This window comes from Chelmon rostratus, chromosome 5 (genome assembly GCF_017976325.1).
Source record: "Chelmon rostratus isolate fCheRos1 chromosome 5, fCheRos1.pri, whole genome shotgun sequence".
Lineage (NCBI taxonomy): Eukaryota > Metazoa > Chordata > Actinopteri > Chaetodontiformes > Chaetodontidae > Chelmon > Chelmon rostratus.
The window spans coordinates 2,042,521-2,063,682 of record NC_055662.1 but is presented as its reverse complement, the minus strand read 5'-3'; the positions used below and the strand labels follow the sequence as shown (position 1 = coordinate 2,063,682).

Sequence of the window (21,162 nt, the reverse complement as noted above, 5' to 3'; positions counted from 1 at the left end):
ATGCACTGAAAAGTGTTAACACAGGGAAAAGGAGGACATTTCTAAATAAACAGTAGGCATGAGCATAGTCTTCCTGTTGGAACGTCCACTACTTATGAGAAATCACCCTCTGCAGACAACACATTTCACGACAAAATGCCAAAATGATTTTTTTCCTAAGTGTTATTAGTCTCAGGCATGAAAAAAAAGTTGAACTTTTTTTCAAACAAATTTTCTTACAAAGTTTTAAGCTGAAGAAATATGTATAGAAATAGAAATAGAAATATGTTTAACATACCAGTGGAAACTTTAACAGTTGTATTACTCCTTAGGTGTTACTTGATGTTTCCAAATTTTATTTTTATTTTTTTTGCAAGGGTCTCCTATTATAGAGGGACTGGCAAGGTATTCCCGAGCATTTCTGGCCTACCATCAACCACCTTGGTTTTGAGACATTTGTATTGGCCAGTGGGTGGCAGTGTAAGAGATGACACACTTGCATCCATTGTGGTGCTTGATGTGCAACTATACCATTAAAACCATGCATATACAAGAAAACAGCTTTTGAATAGCTGTCCACTAGTGTCCACTATGTGGAAGAGCTAGTGTGCCAATGCATTGGGGAGTGCACATAGACATTTATCAGTGGCAACTGACTGGATATTATTTATTTAAATGATTAAAGCCAGGCCACCAAACAGGTCTGCAGAAATGCTGCTCCACCTTAGACTGAAGCTGACTTAAGATGGAGTCCATTTATACACAGCCATACTGCACTACTACCTTATTGAAACTTTGGGTCTTCAAAAAAAGTTAAATATCAACTTCTTTGTCCAGATTTTACTCATTTTACAGTCCTTCAGGCCTTTGAAACCTGAAATACTGATACATTTTAGTTGTTTTAATTGTGCGACATTATTATAAAAACAAATATTGCCGTATTTTATGATTAATTATGCTTAAATTAAAATCAAACTGCTCTGTCTGTATGACATGCAGCTCAGTTCAGGGGGGTGGCCAGCTTTTTCAAAAATCTATACATGTTCTCTGAGTCCGCTAAAGTAAACAGACAGAGGGACTTGAAAATCACCGTATCCCGGAAGGTTATCCTCATTTACTGACAACCAAGCTGATCCAAGACCAGCAGAGGCTCAATTCTGATGGATTATGAGGTAGGAAGTATGCCGTTGGACTTTGTTTAAAGAAAAAACTGTAAGGGCAAGCTTCTCATCCCTTTTGAAGAAGTCTTTAGCAGGTACTTCCTTAAAATCAGATTTGATAGTTGAGTATGAAAATAATCACACTTGTTGAGATGAACATGTGCTGGCAGCACTGGCCCTCTCTATCTGTATGTGTCTCTCTGGCAGCGCTCTTTTATGGGGCTGTAAACTGGCAGAAATCCTGTGTAAACAGCCATCTCATGCTACAAAAAAAAAAAAAGACAGGAACATGGTCACAACAGTTTGACTAATGCTCAGGCTGTCACACTGCCGCTGAACTATACTATAAGTTATGTTAATTTTGTTGGCTTCACCTGCATATGAATGCACATTTCTGGAGGTTTCATGTAGTAGTGGTAGGCTGTTTATTCACTGATAAGATTTTACTACCATGGTGCTGGGTCAAACTGCTGTCGTGAACAGGACCAAAACTTTCCAAGTGAGTACTATTTGAGGTTACTATGAGTATTTTAGTGTGTGTTCTTGCTAATTTTGTATGATCAGAATAAAAAAAGCTACTTTTTAAACATGCTTGGATTTTGTCTCAAGTATCATGGTATGTGTGTGTGTGTGTACATATGCGTGCGTGCTTGCATGTTCTCAGGGAGCTGTGTGTGTCCTGAACAGCCTGCAGAATAATGCTACAGTGTTGGAGCGGCTGCGTGGACGTCAGGAGAATCCAGGCCTGCAGCTTCAGGCCATGCAGGGCTTCCTCCATCGCACTGGTATTACTGTAGGTATAAACATTACGACAGAAATTATACCATAACCATCAAAGTGTGACAGTGACTTGTGAATTATTTCTATTCTTCTAACTGTGTTTGATCCTTGCACCTCCACGGACTCCTGAGCAATTAGACACACCCAGCCTGTTTACTATCATTAAGGTTTCTAACGTGGGATCTTACTTGTTGAGGTTAACCTCAGTGTGTTAAGCATTGTATAATATAGTATTAAGACATTCAGGTAATAATGTAAATGCAATGATAGCCCTCTGTTTGCATTAACTCATGACCTTCTCAAATGACGTAAGCCGCTTGCTCAGATAGCTATAGGTGATGGTTATAGATGGAACCTCAACTGACTTTAAAGCAGTTAGTCACATAAGTGTGTTTTATAAGAGCAGTGGAGGAAGTAAAGAAACATTTTGAGATTTGATCATTACAATGTAAAAATATTTCATTACTAGTAAAAGTTCTGTGTTCATATTTATGCTTAAGTGCATTAAAATAGTTTAAAGTATGAACAGCAAAATGTATTGTTCGTACAAATTGTGCTCAAAATCCCGAACAGATGGTACCTTCCAAAGTGTTATACTATATCATTTGATCATTATACAAAATGAATTTAAACGTTGTTCCTAAATTGAACTACTTTACCTTTCTGAGTCCACCATATGTGCAGTTTTATAGCACGACACCACTGAGCAGCATTCACCTTCACATCTAGTATTTCTGATAAGAATTAATAAAAATGGGGCAGAGTCCAACATGTCTAAACAATAGAGGCCACAGAATAAAAACAGTATCTACAAGTATCACTGCAGCACCACTGTTTCCATAACGGTTATTTGTGCATTACAGGTGGGTGAACTGGACAAACTCAACATCATCCATGTTACTGGCACCAAAGGAAAGGTATGACACACCATACCATTCTTCTGCTGCAGTCAAAATCTAAACATCACTGATGATCAAATGCTACTTCCTGTTTCCCAGGGATCAACATGTGCTTTTACTGAAAGAGTGCTCAGGACTTATGGTTGTCGGACTGGATTTTACAGGTAGCACAAAATAAATCATTGAGTTGTTTTTTTAATGCATTCACAAATTATTTCAGAATGAAAGGTTATCAGCATATTATGGTGGCATCTTAGCAGAACTGCCAGGAACTACTAAAATGAGTCACAGATACCTTACTGGTACAAATATGAAGAAATACTGTGTCATTATTATTATTATTATTATTAGTATTAGTATTAGTATTAGTATTAGTATTATTATTATTATTATTATTATTATTATTATTATTATTATTATTATTATTATTATTATTATTATTATTATAAACCATTACATTATGACTGTGGCACGTTTGAGAGAGAAATCTGTTCATGCAGATAAAAACAGCGGTTATGATTACATTATAATCCAGTACAACAACAGCAGGTATTAAATATTAAAAACACAAAATGTACCAGGTTTGAATCTCGTTCTTCAGTTTGTAGCCGGGACTTTGTCCCACTTGTTTGCTCTCCAACTAATCAATGGTTAACCAACAGTGCTGTTACAAGCCCGCTGACTGAGAGATAGCACAAGTTTATCTCCAGTTTGTTTTGGGTGGGAGCAGAAATGCAAACACTTCTTCTTCAAAGATTCCACACGTGACATTAATCGGCCGTGGAGAAATGTCACTTGTGTTGGACTGAATCATGGTTCAAAGGCAGAATTTAAACCAGATTAGGAGGAGAACTGTCTTACTGTGTTCTCTCTGTCTCACAGTGCTGTGCAGCGCTGTGACAGGTGAGGCGATGTTGCTGTGGCTGAAGTTACTGCAGTTATGGAATCATCAGATTAACCATCATTCACTAGTCTGTTAGTCGGTGATGAAAAGATGAAATGAACATGAAGCGGGCCAATGATAGCCCTGTTACTGTTACTCAGAGGTTGTTCACAGTATAGCAAGAAACAAATTAATAAGTCTGAGTATGACGACGGACACATCAGTAAATGAAAGAAAACTTTTTCAAGATCAATTTAAAATTTGTTCCGTTGAAGGCAGATTAGACCTTTCTCACAGCATTCTGAGAAGCACAGGTGTAATTAAAAACTAATTATCGTTGCGTTCCATGGGACCTTCAAATGGAAACTTGTTATGATCACACTTGTTTATCCTGCAATGACAAGGCAAGATGTTTAATTGTATAATCTGAGAGCAAACAGAGTGGATCGCTATTAATTCATTTCAAGCCAATTGTATTTGAGGATTATGCATAGCTTTTATGTTTCTTGGAGAGGTTAAACTCATGAGGACAGCTCAGGTAGTTTAAAATAGTCTGCTCATTATTTAATTCTTGCCGATTTTTATGTTTTCGTGCCACTTTAATGAAACACTTCTTTGACTTTTGCTCAACCTCTCCAAAATCCGGTGGAAGAACTCGAGGTTTTTGTTGTTCCAGAGAATGTAAAGCAGCAGAAATAACCAGAGTTTTCTGCCCTCAGCTCCCCACACCTGGTTAACGTCAGAGAGAGAATACGCATCAATGGATGGCCAATCAGCAAGCAGCTTTTCACTAAGTACTTTTGGGAGGCTTATGAGCGGTTAGAGGACACAAAGGTGGGCTCTGCAGATCATGATTTCAGTCCATGTGACATTAAAGAGGGACAGACCCAGGATGGATTTGTTAGCATTCTTCTAATCTGGTTTAATGCAACATAAAAACACATCAAGACAGAAATTGGTATGGGCATCAGTCCATTCCAGTCCATATTTAGGTTTTTTTATTCAAGATATTTCTGTATCTGTAGGTAGTTCTGTTGTAGATTTGCTATTTTACTGACAGTCTTTTAAGAAATAGTGATTAAACTTTTCAACACAATTGAATTTTAAACCAAATAGAAATCGAATTAAAATGAAATCATGATTTCAATTTTTAATCCTGATAATACAGTTTGTTAATTAAGATAAAAACATTGCCCTGTAAGTCCTCATTCATTCATATGTGCAATGTCAGGTTGTCAAAACCTGCTAAAATACACACAACAGTTTGATTTCATGAATGTACAGGATGTCCATGGAGGCGCCATGCCCTTCTATTTCCAGTTCCTGACTCTGCTGGCCTTCCACATCTTCCTGCAGGAGCGGGTGAGCGGTGCACACATGCACACACACGCACACGCACACACACACAGTTGTGTTTCCATCACTTTTTGGGGACATGGGAGTACATAGACTTCCATTCATTTCCTGGAGACCTAACCTAACCATAGCCATAATCACTACTTGCCTAACCCTCAACCCTAGCCTTAACCTGACCTCACCCTAAAATTTAATGCTTTACATTACAGGGACTTGCATTGCATGTCCCCATGAGGAAGGTGAGTCCCCACAATCTAACGACGTAAACAGAATAATGTCCCCCACAACATGAGTAATACATGGCCACACACACGCAGACACACACACAGACACACAGTGAGAGACCACAGCATAGCACACATACCTCTCACCTCCAACCCTCATACTGTATGCATGCACACACCCACATTAAGCCTGAATCTGTGGCATTTCTGTAAACACAGGTGGATTTAGCAGTGATTGAAGTTGGGATTGGAGGGCAGTATGACTGCACAAACATAATCAGGTAATGTTTTGAGTAATGTAAGGCTTGGTGATGGGTTGAATGATGTAAAGCAATAAGAGTGAATTACCTGTCTTGCTTAATAAAAGAAAACAGAAGGTTTCGTGTTAATGCTCCAGCTATGTTTGGTCCACAGGAAGCCGTGGGTGTGTGGGATCACATCTCTTGACTTTGATCACTGCAGTTTGCTTGGAGACACAATGGACAAGATTGCTTGGCAGAAGGCTGGGATATTCAAGGTTAAACCAAGTCCTTCCACTAAGCGTTACAAACAAATCAGACAAAATAAATATCGTATTTAAATCTATTTGTAGTTATCAGGTAATCTCATTGAGATCAAGATCTCTTTTGCAAGAGAGACCTGAGTACAGTCAGAGAAAAGGCCGGCAAAATGTCACAGACAAAGTAAAAGCAAGGTTGCCTCTGTATTTACATACTTCCTTTTTTTCTGCTTCTTTATACTTCGACTCAACTACATTTCAGAAGGAAATATTGAACTTCTTACACCACTATATTGATAGCTAGTTATTATTTACATTGCAGATTTAGATTGTGTATGCAGACCTAATTATAGTCGGAACTACCCAACAGTATATAGTTTAAATCGACACAGCTTTGACCAGCTGCAACATTACATTGTTGTTTACTTGTTGATGCATAAGTAATATTAATCCAAAAGTGTTTCATATAGCACTTTAAAAACCCCATTCTGCATAATTAGTGCTTGTACTTTTGATAAGATCGTTTTGTTCTAAAATGCATTTATGAATGCAGGACTACTTTACTTGTGGAGTATTTTTACCTTGAGGTAATCTGAAGGTCTCTCCACCTCTGGGCACAGTCGGAGTTCTCTTGGAGGCCGTTAGAAGCCATAAAAATCTGAAGAAACACCTGCACTAAAAACCACTGCCAAACCGCCAGTGTGAGATTATTAACTTGACACTTCTGTTATGACAGAGGAAAGCATGAAGAGAGAATTAAAACTGTAACCATGAAGCAGAGCGTCAGACAGGTGTGTTGTTTGTAGTTCAGTGTTCTGGTGCCTCTGTCCTCAGCCAGGTGTCCCAGCATTCACCGTCAGACAACAACCCAGCCCCCTGAGAGTCCTGCGGCGCAGAGCTGAAGTGATCGGGGTGAGCAGACTGTCTCGCCTTTTAGTCCCAGCAAATCCAAATATGTGACTCAAACAATAAACCATACAATCGTAAATATACACATTTCTGTGACCCAGGTTTGAACAAAATGTAAAAAAAGGGTGAAAGTGTGTTTAAAGGAAGCACTTTCACATCATCCTACAACTGCAGGCTAGGAGGGAATATTAATGGAGGTATTCAAATGTGTAATATAAAAAAAAGAATAATACATTCAAATTGCACATTATATGACTATTTTGGTATTACCACTAAAAACTTAACTGCATTGTGGTTGTACTTGTGTAGCTGTAGGCTAACACTGAGTGATTCCTTGCGTGTTTCTCATTTTCAAAGCTGAGAGCCTTCAGTTGTAACACTGACAGCAGTCATCAGTAAAGGCATCTTGGCCTTTAGGATTAGAACTAATCTCTGTTTTAACCATGCTGAGACCTTCAACTGGGGGGTGCATTTCTTATTGTTTTGAATTTCCTGTGTAATAAAAGCCTCAACACTTGTGGTATTCGTTTCTGTCCTCTGCAGTGTCCTCTGTGGGTCTGTCCTGACCTGGATCAGTATGAAGCTGTGGTTGGTCCTGTGAGTCTGGGACTGGTAGGAGAACACCAGCGCTTGAATGCATCACTTGCCCTGCAGCTGAGCTACAGCTGGCTGCAACGCCATGAGGCCAAGGAGAGAGGAGGTAGATGTATTCCTACATGTGCTGTGGAAAACATCTGAAGCTGTTTAGAGGCAGGCCGGTGTCGAAATCTGAGTTTGAAATGTTCATAGGTTTCAATGGAGACCAAATACTACAGTCATTCACAATCTAAATATGTATAGAAATGAGTAAGTTGGTGCCCTTAAGCAAAGGCTTCTCTTAAAGGAGTCACTTTGTGCACAGGTGAACAGGTGTCTGATCAACAATACAAAAAAATATAAAAATGAAAATAAAAATTGTATGCTATAGAAAGAAATATTCTACAAGATCATATTCAAATGTATTATCAAAATTACACACCAATTTAAAAACCAAATACTACAAAGCGCAAAGACATGAAAGTTTGTTTCTGTCATCTTCTGAGTGTAACGGCCCTGGTGAGCTCAGACCCAGATGCAGAGAAAAACACAGGAGGCAGAGTGAGGTTCAAACAAAGATCACTGTCTTTATTATGTTCCAAGAAAAGCCAAACACAAGGAGTCCACTAAGGCAAACAAAACAGACAGGAAGAGGGCAAAACTCTTCAAAATCTATAGCAGGGAAATCTAACCAACACTGGGAGCCAAATGCAGCAAAAGCACGAGGTGAAATCACTGGGGACAAAGACAATCTGGCAGAGACATGTGGAACTGGTGGGGGTATATACACACATGGAAGGGAGGGAGGTTAATCAGGGGCAGGTGGTAAGTGGCCTCAGGTGGGGTTGATGAGAGGCGGGAAAACACAGGAAACTGGAATGACACAAGAGGTAAGTTACAAAAATAAAACAGGAAACAACATGACAGGATCCAGAATGTTACACTGAGTGAATAGAAAGAACCTGCACTGACAGTCAGACAGGACAAGCAGTCAACTCAATCTGAACACACCAAGACGCAAAAACATGACAGAAGAGGTCAGATGTTGAATCCTGCTGTACAGTTTGTGGTCTTTTTTGTTCTGAGGAAGGCAAGATGTGTACCTTTGAGCAGTTCTTCAGTCTTTGACCTGGTATGTGGCTTATTAAAGATAATGTGGACTGCAGTGAAACCTTACAGATGTGACTCTTTACAGATCGCCTCAGTTTGGCTCAAGCCAGCTGCAGACCAGGCTCTCAGGCAGTCACGTTCCAGCCCAGCGCAGCCATGCTCAAAGGCAAGTTTTAAAAAGGTTTAGCATCTGCTGATTCTTACCCGGAAAACGCTGAGATGAAAAAGTGGATGTCTGCACTGCGTATGGCTCCCTCCAGCCTGTGTGAAAGTACAACTTAAATATCTCATATTACTTCTATTACTTACTTCTATTACTTACTTCTTATTACTGATCTATGGGGTGCTTGCAATAATATTATTTCATTCAAAGTGTTCAGATTGGATGCTTTTCATCCACATTTCCTCCTCACAGAGTTTAAAGCCTGACTGAGGACTTAGCTTGACACATAAGATAAGTGTAATTGAAAGTATTACTGGGCGACTTTCTTCTTCTCCCCTCCTAATACCTCCAGGTCTACAAGAGACAGAGTGGTTAGGACGAAACCAGACGCTGAGGCGTGGCTCTGTCACATATTACCTGGATGGGGCCCATACCACAGATAGCATGCAGTCCTGCGTCTGCTGGTTCAGACAGGAGACCCTGCAGAGAGACAAGACTAAGTATGAGGACACCAATAACACTGCAGTTTAACTTAAGAGACATTACAGCAAAGTCTAATACAAAGGGCATGATTAATATCATTAATCACACTGGGCATTGACACAAGTATTCAGAACCTTAACTCAGTGCTTAGTTGAAGCACCTTTGGCTTTGATTCTGTGCTATACACTCACAAACACATGCATATATACAGTATACTGTATATAAATATATTTAAATATAGCCTAATTGGTGACAAGTGCTGTCAGACACATGCAGGGAAGTAAAAAGTACACTATTTCTTTTTGAGATGCAGTGAAGTACAGGTATAAAGAAGAAAATGGTACCTCTAACTTAAAATTGCACCTAAGAACGAGCACTTGTGTAAATGTACTTCATTACATTCCACCACTGTGTGTAGTATATGCAGTAGAATGTACATAAACTCCTCCTTTGACAAATATCCAGACATGACCTTGGTGTTCTCAGCCTCCTCACTGAAACACGTTCTGCATCCTCTAAAGCAACTGTATTCTCTGCCATGTTCACTTTTAACCAAGGACACATCCATTGATAGACGGTATCATTTCAGATGGTGGTTGTTATAAATGATTCTATGATTTCATTGATGGATCTAACCAATTTATCTAACCCTAAAACGTTTCTTAGGACATGCATGTTTTAACACAACACTTGGTTACACATTTTACCTTTCAAGTGTCCACACATTGATAGTTTTGGTTTGTCCGGGTTTACATCTCTGAGATTTCTGCCTCCACCCCAATGCGATGGATGTAAATGGATGTTAGTTTGTGTTGCTGGGGTGGAGGCAGAAATCTCTAAAACAGATCCTTCAAACCTGGGCCAAATTATCTGCATGGTCTGATGCCAGAAGAGCTAAAACATGTTGTTTTTTTGGGGTTTTTTTTATGCCGTTTTGGGAGCTAACCCTTTAAAGCAAGAGTTAGATCTCCTTCTGTCTTACAGAGGCCCTGGAGTCAAAATCTTGCTGTTTAACACAACAGGAGAGAGGGACTCCTCTGCTTTACTCAGTCTGCTGCTGGTGAGTGGAACAGAAACTACAGTGCTGCTAAAACAGAGTAAACCAACATGGGTGTACTGTATATGAGCCATCAAAGTGTATGTGACTCTGTGTGACTTGCAGCCCTGCCAGTTTGACTACGCACTGTTCTGCCCCAACATTACTGAAACACCTGCAAGCAGTAAAGGTGAGATGAGATGACGGTGTTGATGTGTTGTCATTGAACTTCATTGTAATGTATGTAATGTAGTGACCAGATTTGGAAAATTTTTGGGCCTGGTTTCCTGTTTCTAGCGTTATTATTATTTCCTTTTAATATTTGAAAGTGCAAAGGAAAGTCATGGGCTTCTTGAAGAAAGTGAGTCATTTAAGTGAGTCTCTTCTACAGTGACTGACATTGAGTGATCTGGTAGGGATCCAGCGTTGATCGGATCAGTGTTCTATCTGATGGACACTGAGGGTGCCAGATGTCCCATCCCATGGAAGATAACCTAAATAAATAACATACACCTAAACTGGGAAGATTAGAAAAAAAAATTGACTTGGGAAGAAAATATTAGAGGAGATTAAACCTGGGAAGTTGTATCAAAATGCTTGAGTGACATTTTGATTGAGGTGACAGTCCTCTGGTCCAGGTTATGGCACAATCTACAGGTTCTGCTGAGAAATGTCTAATCTGGTTTAGAATTTTTGCACTTGATTTTCACTTCCTTCAAAGAAGGAAGAAGACTGAAATTATTCTAACTAAATTAACATGAAATCTTTCCTGTCCACTCTTGCTTTCCTGTGCTGTGGTTCTCTGCAGCTCGCCACAGCATCAGTGTGTGTGTGCAGCAGGTCTTGGCTCGCTGCAGAGAAAACCAGAGTAGCTGGGAGAAGCTGAATGCAACAGACACAAGAAATCGCCATCATCGCCCTCTAGTGAGCAGCTGTGTGACTCACAGCCGGGTGTTCCCCTGCATCCTCAGCGCCCTCCAGTGGATCAGCCAGAGAACGGAGCTGGAGTCGGCCCCTGCTGGACCATTCATTCTCAGCAAGGTCCCTCCTCAGTCCACTGGGGTTCCTGACAGGCTGAGGGAGGCGCCTCATGTCTCTGTGCTGGTGACTGGCAGCCTGTACCTGGTGGGAGGAGTGCTGAAACATCTGGAACCCTCACTTGACTCATAGAGGCCCAGAAATCATCATCATCACTGTTGATCGCTGTACTCAGTCTAAGAATATAGCTCTGTACGAGCTGACAGTGTCTTTCGCCTGGTGAGGGTTCGTTAAAACTTGATATTAATATTTAATGTTTTTCTTTCTTTTCATATACATCTGAGGAGCAACACTACAGTGCTTTAGTGTGCCTATCTTTTATTTATATAATATATTAATATACATTACATATATTTATGTCGTACAATACAGTCAGTATAGTAAAAGTAAAGTACTAATGTTTTATGTACTGTATCCTCTGTGTATTACTATACAGTGATATATCTTAATAATCTGTCTGTTTGCATCCCTATAATAATCACTCTGACATCAAGTATTATTTATTAAGATATATAGTCAAAAGTAGATACACACTTCTGGTTTCAGGCAGATGTTGGAACCTGGCTGCAGGGATTTGCTCCCATTCAGACACAAAAGCATTCGTGACGTCCAACCCTGATGTTGGGTGATAAGGTCTGGCTCTCCGTTGGTGTAGGATGGGGTTGAGGTGGGAGCTCTGCAGACCAGCCAAGTTCTTTCATACAGAGGTGGGAAAACCTTGTCTTCATGGAGCTGGCTTCCTGCAAGAGAACATTGTCATGTTGAAATAGGAAACGGACAAACAACATTTTTCTCAAATGCTCAAATAGTGAAATGCTGTTCCAGACCAAAGGTCCAAAAGTATGAGTACAGAGTGTGGGCAGTGTCCACATAGTTTTAGCTATGGAGTGTATAATCATACCAAGGAATGTAAGACAAATGTGATATATTAAGTAAAATGTTACATGTGTCACATATCCTCTGATATCCTGATCCCACTGGGGGAAAAGTACTGTGAAGTGAAATGTTGTCGAGTTGCAGGGACTTGATTATCAGTCATGGTCTGTATGCCCCCAGTGCAGATTTAATTACATTTCTGAAAGTTACAGCTTCAGAGGAGGAAAGTCTTTCACATGATGCCATTTACTGAAAACAGTGTAATATCGGGCCTCGAATTGATTCCTCTGATCTGTAACACACTCTGTATAACATTTATTTCTGTAATATTTATTTTAGTGTGTTTCATGGGCAAACAGATTCTCTGGACTCATTTGAGCTACAGTGCTGCATCATTTGTGTTTTATTTCCATTTAAAAAAAAATACTTGAAGCTGTGTCTCTGTTTATGATGGCAATGACATGTAATTATACTTAATAAAGTGGTTTTAATTTTCACTAGAATGTATTTTGGGTTCTCCAACCATGAAAATGTTTGATGATAAACACTTCAAATTGGAATTTAATTGTTGAAAAAAAGATGTATTTGCTCAAAGTTAACAATAAAGTAATTCCACAAGTGTATATATACTTGTGACAAACAGTTAAAAATGGTCTAAATCGTAGCAGGCTGAGATATCCTGAACTTTTAGTCCTTATTATGGGCTGAGCTCCAAAAACACTTATGCGTTGCATAATGCAATATCAATATGATGGCATCATCAGAGTCCCCAAAACTCCTCCAGAGACACTGAAGACATTGTGCTGTTCATAATATATACATAATGTCCTAATGTACAAATAAACTGTCCTTTATGTGTGAAATCAGCTGAATGGTCCTTAAAGTTTTACAAACCTTAAACAAACCTTTAACCCTGAATGTATGTGATTTCTCACTCGAGTTAAACATACAGTATACCATTCTTTTATGACGGGTTTATCACATGTGCCACAAAATGCAGAGCCCTGTAATACAGTAAAACTGCTGCAGCAGAACCACAAAAACATTTCTGTCTGGTCTGTCCTCAGTCCCCTGCTGTGAATTCCTAGTAGTAATGTCAGAGCTAAGCTGACAGACAGACACAATCTCAAAGGCTAAATGGAATGCAATGTTCTCCGACTATATTTACCTTCCGAATATTACTGGAGAACGTTTGCTTTGATCCCCCCCAGCTTTGTTCAGATCCCTTTCATTACTTGAGCATTTGAGCGTACATACTTCAGACCAGGTTTGGGTGGTGAAGGGTTAATGTGGGATGTTTTGGAAGGTTGTGGGGCCCACTGGGGGGCCACTGCTGGGAGCCGCTGTCTTTCTGGCTTATTAGCCCTTCATCAAGATTACTGCAGACAGGAGGCCAGAGGACAGGACAACAGATTGAGGCCTGACAATCTCTTTATACCATACAGAGAAAATATCATTAGAGAAGAGGTCATCTGTTTTTCTCAGCCGCAGACGTTCTCATGTTGAACTTGGAGATTTAGGTCGACATCCACCTAGTTTATTAAAAACCAGGTACACACTGCAGTACGAATCGTGCATGGATGACATCTTAATGAGAGCGAGAAGAGAACAAAGACCCTCCCTCAGGTAGGGAGAAAGGCCCCAGTTGGCGTGTAAATCACTTCATTGTGCTAATCAGGTATTAGAGACGGCCGGAGCAATTAGTGAAGTCACAACAAAGATTTGTTTTGGCGAGGCGCTGTCAGGCAACAGCGCTTCTCCCCCAATGAGAAACCTCGGGGATTTGGTCATACACAGTATCTACTGCTGCTTCTCTTTAAGATGCTTCAACGGGCCAGAATCCTCTTACTGGGACTCCCAGTATCCACACTAATTCCCCGTGGAGAAGATGAACTGCTGCGCTGTAGTTATAACAGCCCCTTCATGGCTTCAGCTGTCAGACTGCTGCTCATTTTCATTTAACCTGTATTTGCACAGGGAGGCTTTGGTGAGTCAATGCCCCCTCTATCCACATTCATACAGTTACTGGCAGTCATAGCTGTGGAATACGCAGAGCATTAAGAGGGAAACAGGTGGAGTGACTGGTGTAGAGAAGCCACATACAGTTTAATCACCTTTATATGCAGAAAAGGATTAGGAAATTTTAACATACTGAAAGAGTGCTACATCTTTATCTGGACAACTGCTGCTACTACTACTAGTCTCCAGAGGGGGGCTCCTGTTGACTCTTAGCTTTCCTGTAGGCCCACCTTCAATCAAAATTCCCCCTTGACCAACACTTGTGGCTCATGCCACTTGTAGAGGCAACATTGGGCTGAGCACTCAAGTTGAAAACGTAGAATAAAAATACTAAAAATAAAAGCTAAATGTTTTGGTTTTTTTAGAGATTAGGAAGACTTTCTGGCAGGAAGATTGTGCATTGCTGAGATGAGATTGTGTTGGACGGCTGGAGCAGTTGCTCTGGGTGTCTAATATTGACGCGGATGGGTTTAAAAGCCCAGTTAAAGCCTGCAGTTTCTTGAATGGCCACTTCAGGCTAACTCCAGAAGTCATTTCCCATAAACCCCCACTCTAAAATGACCAACGTTACAGCAGGGGAAATTTCCATGTTCATGACTACTGTACAGGGGATGAATTTTTATATAACTCACTTGTTTGCAATATATTAAAGCTCAAAGTTATGCATGGGCATATGGACATGGCTGCTTTGAGTGACAGCTATCTGCTAGGTTTCAGCAACTAGGCTTCATTTGGCACACCTTAGCTCCACCTACACTCCACGTCTTTACCCAGTTTTGGATTAGTCAGGATGAGTCAGGCAGTGCCACTGTCACTGGGCTTCACAGTGCCTCTTCAGAAACCTGTGGGTGACATCAGGGAAACTAGGACTATGTTGTGAACAGTCTAGCAGGCTTTTGGAGTTTTAGTCTCGGTAATCTTAGTGCTGTGTGCTCTTTGTTGTTTTTCAAGTTTCAGGAGCTGGCACTGTTTTCGTCATGTTGGGTAGAGGACTAAAAACCTGTACTCAAGTGAAATGACTCACATAAAAAATAACTCAATCAAAATTAGAAAAGTGCAAAGTGACAAACAAACAGCACATGTGGGTTAAACTTGGAGCTCACTGGAGTTTATCACACACATCACACACTTACGTTTAGTTTAATGCAGCACTGAGGACGTGTGAACATGGATGTGAGTGACCGGGCGCTGGCTGTTAAATGGAGTTTGACTGGCTCCCCATCTGAGCTCGAGTAGCATTCTTTGTTTAAAAAAAGGGGGGGTGACGTTAGGGTTCACAAGGCAGTTGGAGTTCTATTGAGAGGCCATTGTTGTGGAGGGCCAGACAGGAATGGATGTTAGAATGTGCAGGGGAGGGAAATGTCTGTGGGGGGGTGGGGTGTGCGGGGGAGAGAGAGAAAGAGAGTGGCGGATGAGATGGAGTGCCCACAGCAAATCTCCTGTCTGGAAATTTATAAGGAACCCATAAATTATAAGCAGTCCTGCCCCCCGTCTCTCTGAGAGAGAAATGTAAGGACAGAACGAGAGACATTGTTCCACTGTCAAAAACAACATTTGCTTTTAAACTGGAGAGGGGCTTTAATCTCGCATCGCTGTGACTCTGCTTAAAAGCTTTAGAAATGAAGTTTGTCAGTGTGTCGGTCTGACTGTAGCACACTGTTGTGGTCAAAATGTTAATAGTTGCACCTCAGTGGGAAATGATTGACTGTTATAAAACTCCATTACCATTCAATGGCAGAATTAGCATTGGCTGGTCATTAGCAAACAGCTGTAGCTCTTCCCACTGCTTGTAAAATGCCACCAACAGTGTTTCCACTAGGCTGCTTTGTACCAGTGGAGACTTTAACACACAGTGACACTGACACAAGAGCAAGAGCATCATTCACCTCAGAGATTACACACAGTTTAACAGAAGGCAAGCATTTCATTAGACTTCAAAACAAACACATGCTCAGTCCTTTACTTGGACTTTATGATGATTATGATTGTATATGTCTTACAAAGGACACAGATGTGTGCATTATGTCCTGTATCTGAGGTTGTTTCAGTCTTTCATGTGTACACTGAAGTTTTGCTGAGGCTGTTCCTTAACTTAAAGGGTTATTTCACAAATTCCAAAAACAAACAAAAATAGGTTTCCTGATTTTCTTATTTGGCCCATTAGCTCCTACTGTAGATGTAAACCTTCAAAGCCACCTTATAAATATATTGTTCCTTTTTAAAAATGCTCACTAATTTCCTAAAATGGTGAGTCACTGAAGACTTTATCAAACACTACTCAAACAAGAGTCGATTGCGTTTGTCAAGGACTATTTTCAGCTGTGGATGAATCTACATTTGGTGTTCTAGTCAGTGTATGGGGCAGAGGGATGGTGTATGAGGGATTGAGGCAAAATAAACTACAGTGTGTGTGTGTGTGTGTGTGTGTGTGTGTGTGTTCATGGTAATGAAGGAACACGTTACCCAGTGCCACAGAGTGGCTCATTCATTGATCATTGCTCATCAAAGTTTTTGGACAACAATGGAGCTCTATGGCAGGAATAAGAGGAATAAGATATATCAGGCTTTGATACATTTACAACACTTGAAGGATACATTAACTGTTGGTTTTGGTATTTTCATATATTGACATAAACAAAAATATACAGTATTTGCATCTTATTTGCATCTTCCTGTTGAATCTGGCACCAAAACAAAGCAGTTCTCAGTTTTTCCTTCACACAGTTTAAATGTTTGTGATGTAGTTCATCTGCAATCGTCCTTCCTGTTGCTGTATTACCATACAGTGCAGGCGTAAAGCAGGCGGCAGTGTTGGCATCTTGTTAGTAGCTGTAATGTTCCATGTGTGAGGTTTAGAGTTGCTTGTGGCTGTATTGTGTACTGTCAGCATGTTTGTTTACCCTCAAACCAGCTTCCAGCAGACCCCTCTGACCACTGCTCCGTATGGTACCATGGGTAAGCTGCACTGACTCAGAGGGACAGATTGGCTTCTTGTCTGTTAATCCAGACAGTATTTGTTGATACAGATGATGGCCCCCTGTTATGGTTTGTCTGCACCCTGGATAAAAATTGGATTTGTCTGTCCAACTGCTCTGAAAGGAATACTCCAAGGGTGGAGGAGTCGTCCAAGTGGTCAAGTGATGCACACCTAATTTATCCTAGTGTCACCTGTAGATCATTAGATTATCCAAATTATTCTTCTATGATTAATTGTTGATTATTCTGGTTTTTAATACAGTATCACATGTGATATTAAACATCTTCAGTGTTATTCTAGTATTTAATTTCTCTGCTGTAAAATGTTGTCCTCTCGTGGGTGATGTGTAAGTACTAAAAGTGATGTCAATAACATGTGACAGTGACTGTTAACTGAAGTGGGAATAATTAAAAGGGTCTCAGGTGTGCTTCGATTCTGTTTGTTTGTCTCTTTTCTAGGTGAATTTCAGTGTTTCTGTATACCGCTGTGTTGTCTGTGTGTGGCTCCTCACAATGAATCACCTCTGCCCACACAGTGAGCTTGGCTAGTTTTCACCTCCTTGAATTGTACAACAATGTTGGTCTCCAGGGCCGAGGCAAAGGCGATATAAATGGAAGTGTAGTGAGGACAAAACAAAAACAAAAAAAACAGCAAAGCCGGGCTTGTCTAGACTGATAACTTGACTGAATTGCTATTTCATCACTCATTCATTCTGGCATTGTGGTCATGTTTTGCTGCAACCAATCAGAAGCTGGAGGAGTTGACTCAATGTTTTTCATGTCCCATGTAGAAAAGTGCCATTTGAAGAGTTGTTATTCCTGCAAGTCCACTAACCTGTGCAGCTGCACGAATCTCATGCGCGCCTTCTTTTTGTGCCCATTTTTCTGTCACAATCTTTCACAATCTTTGTAGCTACGTAGCTGGCTAGCCATACATGAAGATGGCCTCTTATACCATACAGCACCAGGCCTTCTATTCTTTGAAGAGGAACTGCACACTAACCTGTTGTTTCACCACTGTACACATAGTCACATCAGGCTTGTTGACTTGTTGACAGGCAACTTTACCAGCAAAATTCATATGGTGTTTCAAAAAGCAGCTTATGCTGCTCACAAGTAGCTTGTATCAGTCTGACTGATGGCAGACTCAGAGCTGTGTTACGTACAGCACATCGATCTCACTGACTCTGGTTGTATAAACAGCAGAACTCTGGCTAACTAGCTCTAGTTTATACCTCTCACACATAGCTGTGAGTCTCTAGCATTAGCAAGTCTGAAAAACAGCATTGTACACGTACAAGATTTAGACTCAGGACTTGACATAGATTTTAGACAGATAAGTCCTGTACTTGACTTTTTTTTATTAAATATTTAATAATAATAATAATAATAAAATATTTGCATTTTTGAAATGTGATTGGTTGTTTTCTAGTGCAATGTACATAAATATGGCAACCTAAGGACACAGACCAGCACAAGGCAGCTTTCACAAGGGGGCTAGTCCAAAAATAATAAAATCTGGATTCAAGGAATATGCTGTTAAAGAAGGGAACAGCGGGATGCAAGGTCCAGTAAAGCCAATAACATGACAACAACAATATCCAACTTCATCCGTCACTACGAAACCCAGATAGAAAGTGTGAATGTGTCTTTTTAGTTAACCAATCTGACTCACGTTAAGTTTAAACTATGTTAGACTTGGTTACAAATTGATAATTATTTTATCAAGAAGACATATCAGGGGATTGATTCAGGGCCATAAGAAAGAAAGTATGAGGTCATGTTACTAGCTAACACAGCTGCAGCAGCCACAATTTGGTCTTAGTGATACTGTTTGTTTGTTTATCTGTTTATAGGTGAAGTAACTAGCAGTCAGTTGCTGTGGTGACTCTCACTGCCCTGTGCAACTCTTGCTATCCCACTCTTCATTGTCAGGGATGACAGTAGCATGTCTTGGGGACTGGAGGGTAGCTGGCTCTAGTCCAGCATGGACTAGTCGATATGTAGGTGGACTGGTGGCTGGAGAGGCGCCACTTCACCTCCAGGGCACTGCCAAGGTGCCCTGGAGCAAGGCACCCAACTCTCAACTGCTGTGACATCTCGCCACATCAGTTGCATGTATCGATTTCTCAGTGTACCTGTGTGTGTGTGTGTGTGTGTAATAGAGTACTAATCAGAGTGCAAAGATAAATTTACCTCGAGGGGGATTTAATAAAGGAATTCTTCTTCTTCTCCTAGTTCATTTTGGAGGCTTGCTATTGATCGCCATCAAATATCAAATATCAGTAAGGTTTGTAAGGTGCAAGCAGTTTACAACAGTTTTTGTTTATGACCAGTGTCTTGAGACTTGAGACTTGCTTGTGACCCCCCCTCTACTGGTTAGCTCTGACTACACAGCAGCGTACGAGTGGCTCGATTCTGTGTCCTCTGATTGTCTGTGTCACACTACGTAGCCACCTTGACTCCTGCAGGTGTTGCTCCTTCGTGGGAGAGATGGTTCTTGCAGAATTAGAGGGTGCATTTACCCTTTAATGTGTCGGTCTGTCCCCCAGCAAAATAATCCCAATAACTCTGTCCAGAGTGTCTCACTGGGGGGTCCTGAGTTCAAACAAACCAACTAGTCTTTAAAATTGAGGGAAGACGTGGCAGCACAGCGGACTGTATATGAAATGAATTTGTTCGTCACTTTGACAGAAAGACAGACCTGCAGACAAACAGAGAGACTGTGAGCATCCTCAGGCCTGCTCGCTGCGAGGCAGACCTGGCTGAGACTGTCAGCCTGCTGTCTATTTCTCTATTTTATGGCACTTTAATGAAAGCAGCAGCCAGTCGCTGAGGAACGTGGAGCTGTGACTCACTACCTCACACAGGCGACAATCATGTCGCTTGCTGAAGGCGCAGAAGTGAGGAGGCCTGTCTCTCCTTAACGCCCTCCCCCTCCCCCTCCCTCCACAGTGCGATTAATTAAACTTTTTTGTTGTTGTGAACGCAGCGGGTTGGAGTTAAGCCTGACACTGGGCCCAGTGCCTGGGGTTGGGGGTGGGGGTGGGAGTGTATGTGGGAGTTGGGGTGAGTAAGGCATTCATCTGCCACAAGCCTCCGCCAACCAGATAGGTGCTGGATAAGCACACTCCACCTCTGCTTTCAGAGGTGGGGGTGGAAGATTGAGGGAACTGGGGAGCAACAATCCAGAATCTACACTGATAATAATCCTGGACTGGAATCCAGGCCTGATTCAAGACAAACTTGTCAGTGGGCGACTTTCATTCATCACGCAAATGTAATGTAAGCTTCAAGTTAATAACAAGTGATTAGGTCTGATATTGGACAAATAATAAGTCAGTGATGAGTTTCAATAATGTACAATAAGGGCCAAGTGTGCAGAATTTAGTGGCTTCATGTCTGTAATAAGTATCCTAGCAACCCCTAAATAATATGCTTATATACTAGCAATTCACACTGGCAAGTAGGTATTGGAGGAAAGGAAATATTGAATTATTATTGAACACAGTATCTGCTCATGGAGAGTAAAGTTGTCTTAGTTTAAAGCTGAAAACGTCAGTGGTGACATGAGAAAGCCCCGATCTGTGTCACATCTAAAACCAAAGTGTTGGTGTAGTCAGAGTCCTGCACTTTGTGTGCACAGCATGTGCAGCAACCACCACCCTACAGCTTCTGTACGATACAAGAACATGACACTTCCTGAACTGGAAAGAAACACTGACAGTAAATATAATGACATTTCCTGCCTGAAAATATATTAAGCAAAACCATTTAGTGGTATAGAAACACCATTTCCAGGAGACAGAGTTGATCCTGTAGACACACATCAAACAAAGCAGTTGGCTTGTTATCATTGTCTTGGAGAGTTGCTGCTCTGAGTTTCCACAGTACTGGTTTTTCATCTGGGGCTGATGCTGTGATGTGGGGGACTGGATGTCAAAAGATTATATTAATAAACATTAAAATAAATCATTGTTAATTGTTGAAAATGTTGTTCAAAAAATCAAGCTAGTTAGTTAGCTGGCATGTGGGAAACTCAGTAGATACTATTAGGAGTGGAAATAACCCTTTATTATACTAACTTTATTAAAATGTATCTATAGCTGTCTTTTGCTCAAGTATGTTAAGATTTAGCATTATTTAAGTCATCTATATAAATCTATTATGCTTTCAAATACAGGTGTAAGCACTCC

General features: G+C 40.7%; 1 pseudogene; it reads left to right on the top strand.

Annotated features, from left to right (window-relative positions):
- The first annotated feature begins 1,590 nt into the window (after nt 1-1,590).
- On the top strand, nt 1,591-11,227 carry LOC121606166 (annotated as a pseudogene).
- The last annotated feature ends 9,935 nt before the right edge of the window (nt 11,228-21,162 follow it).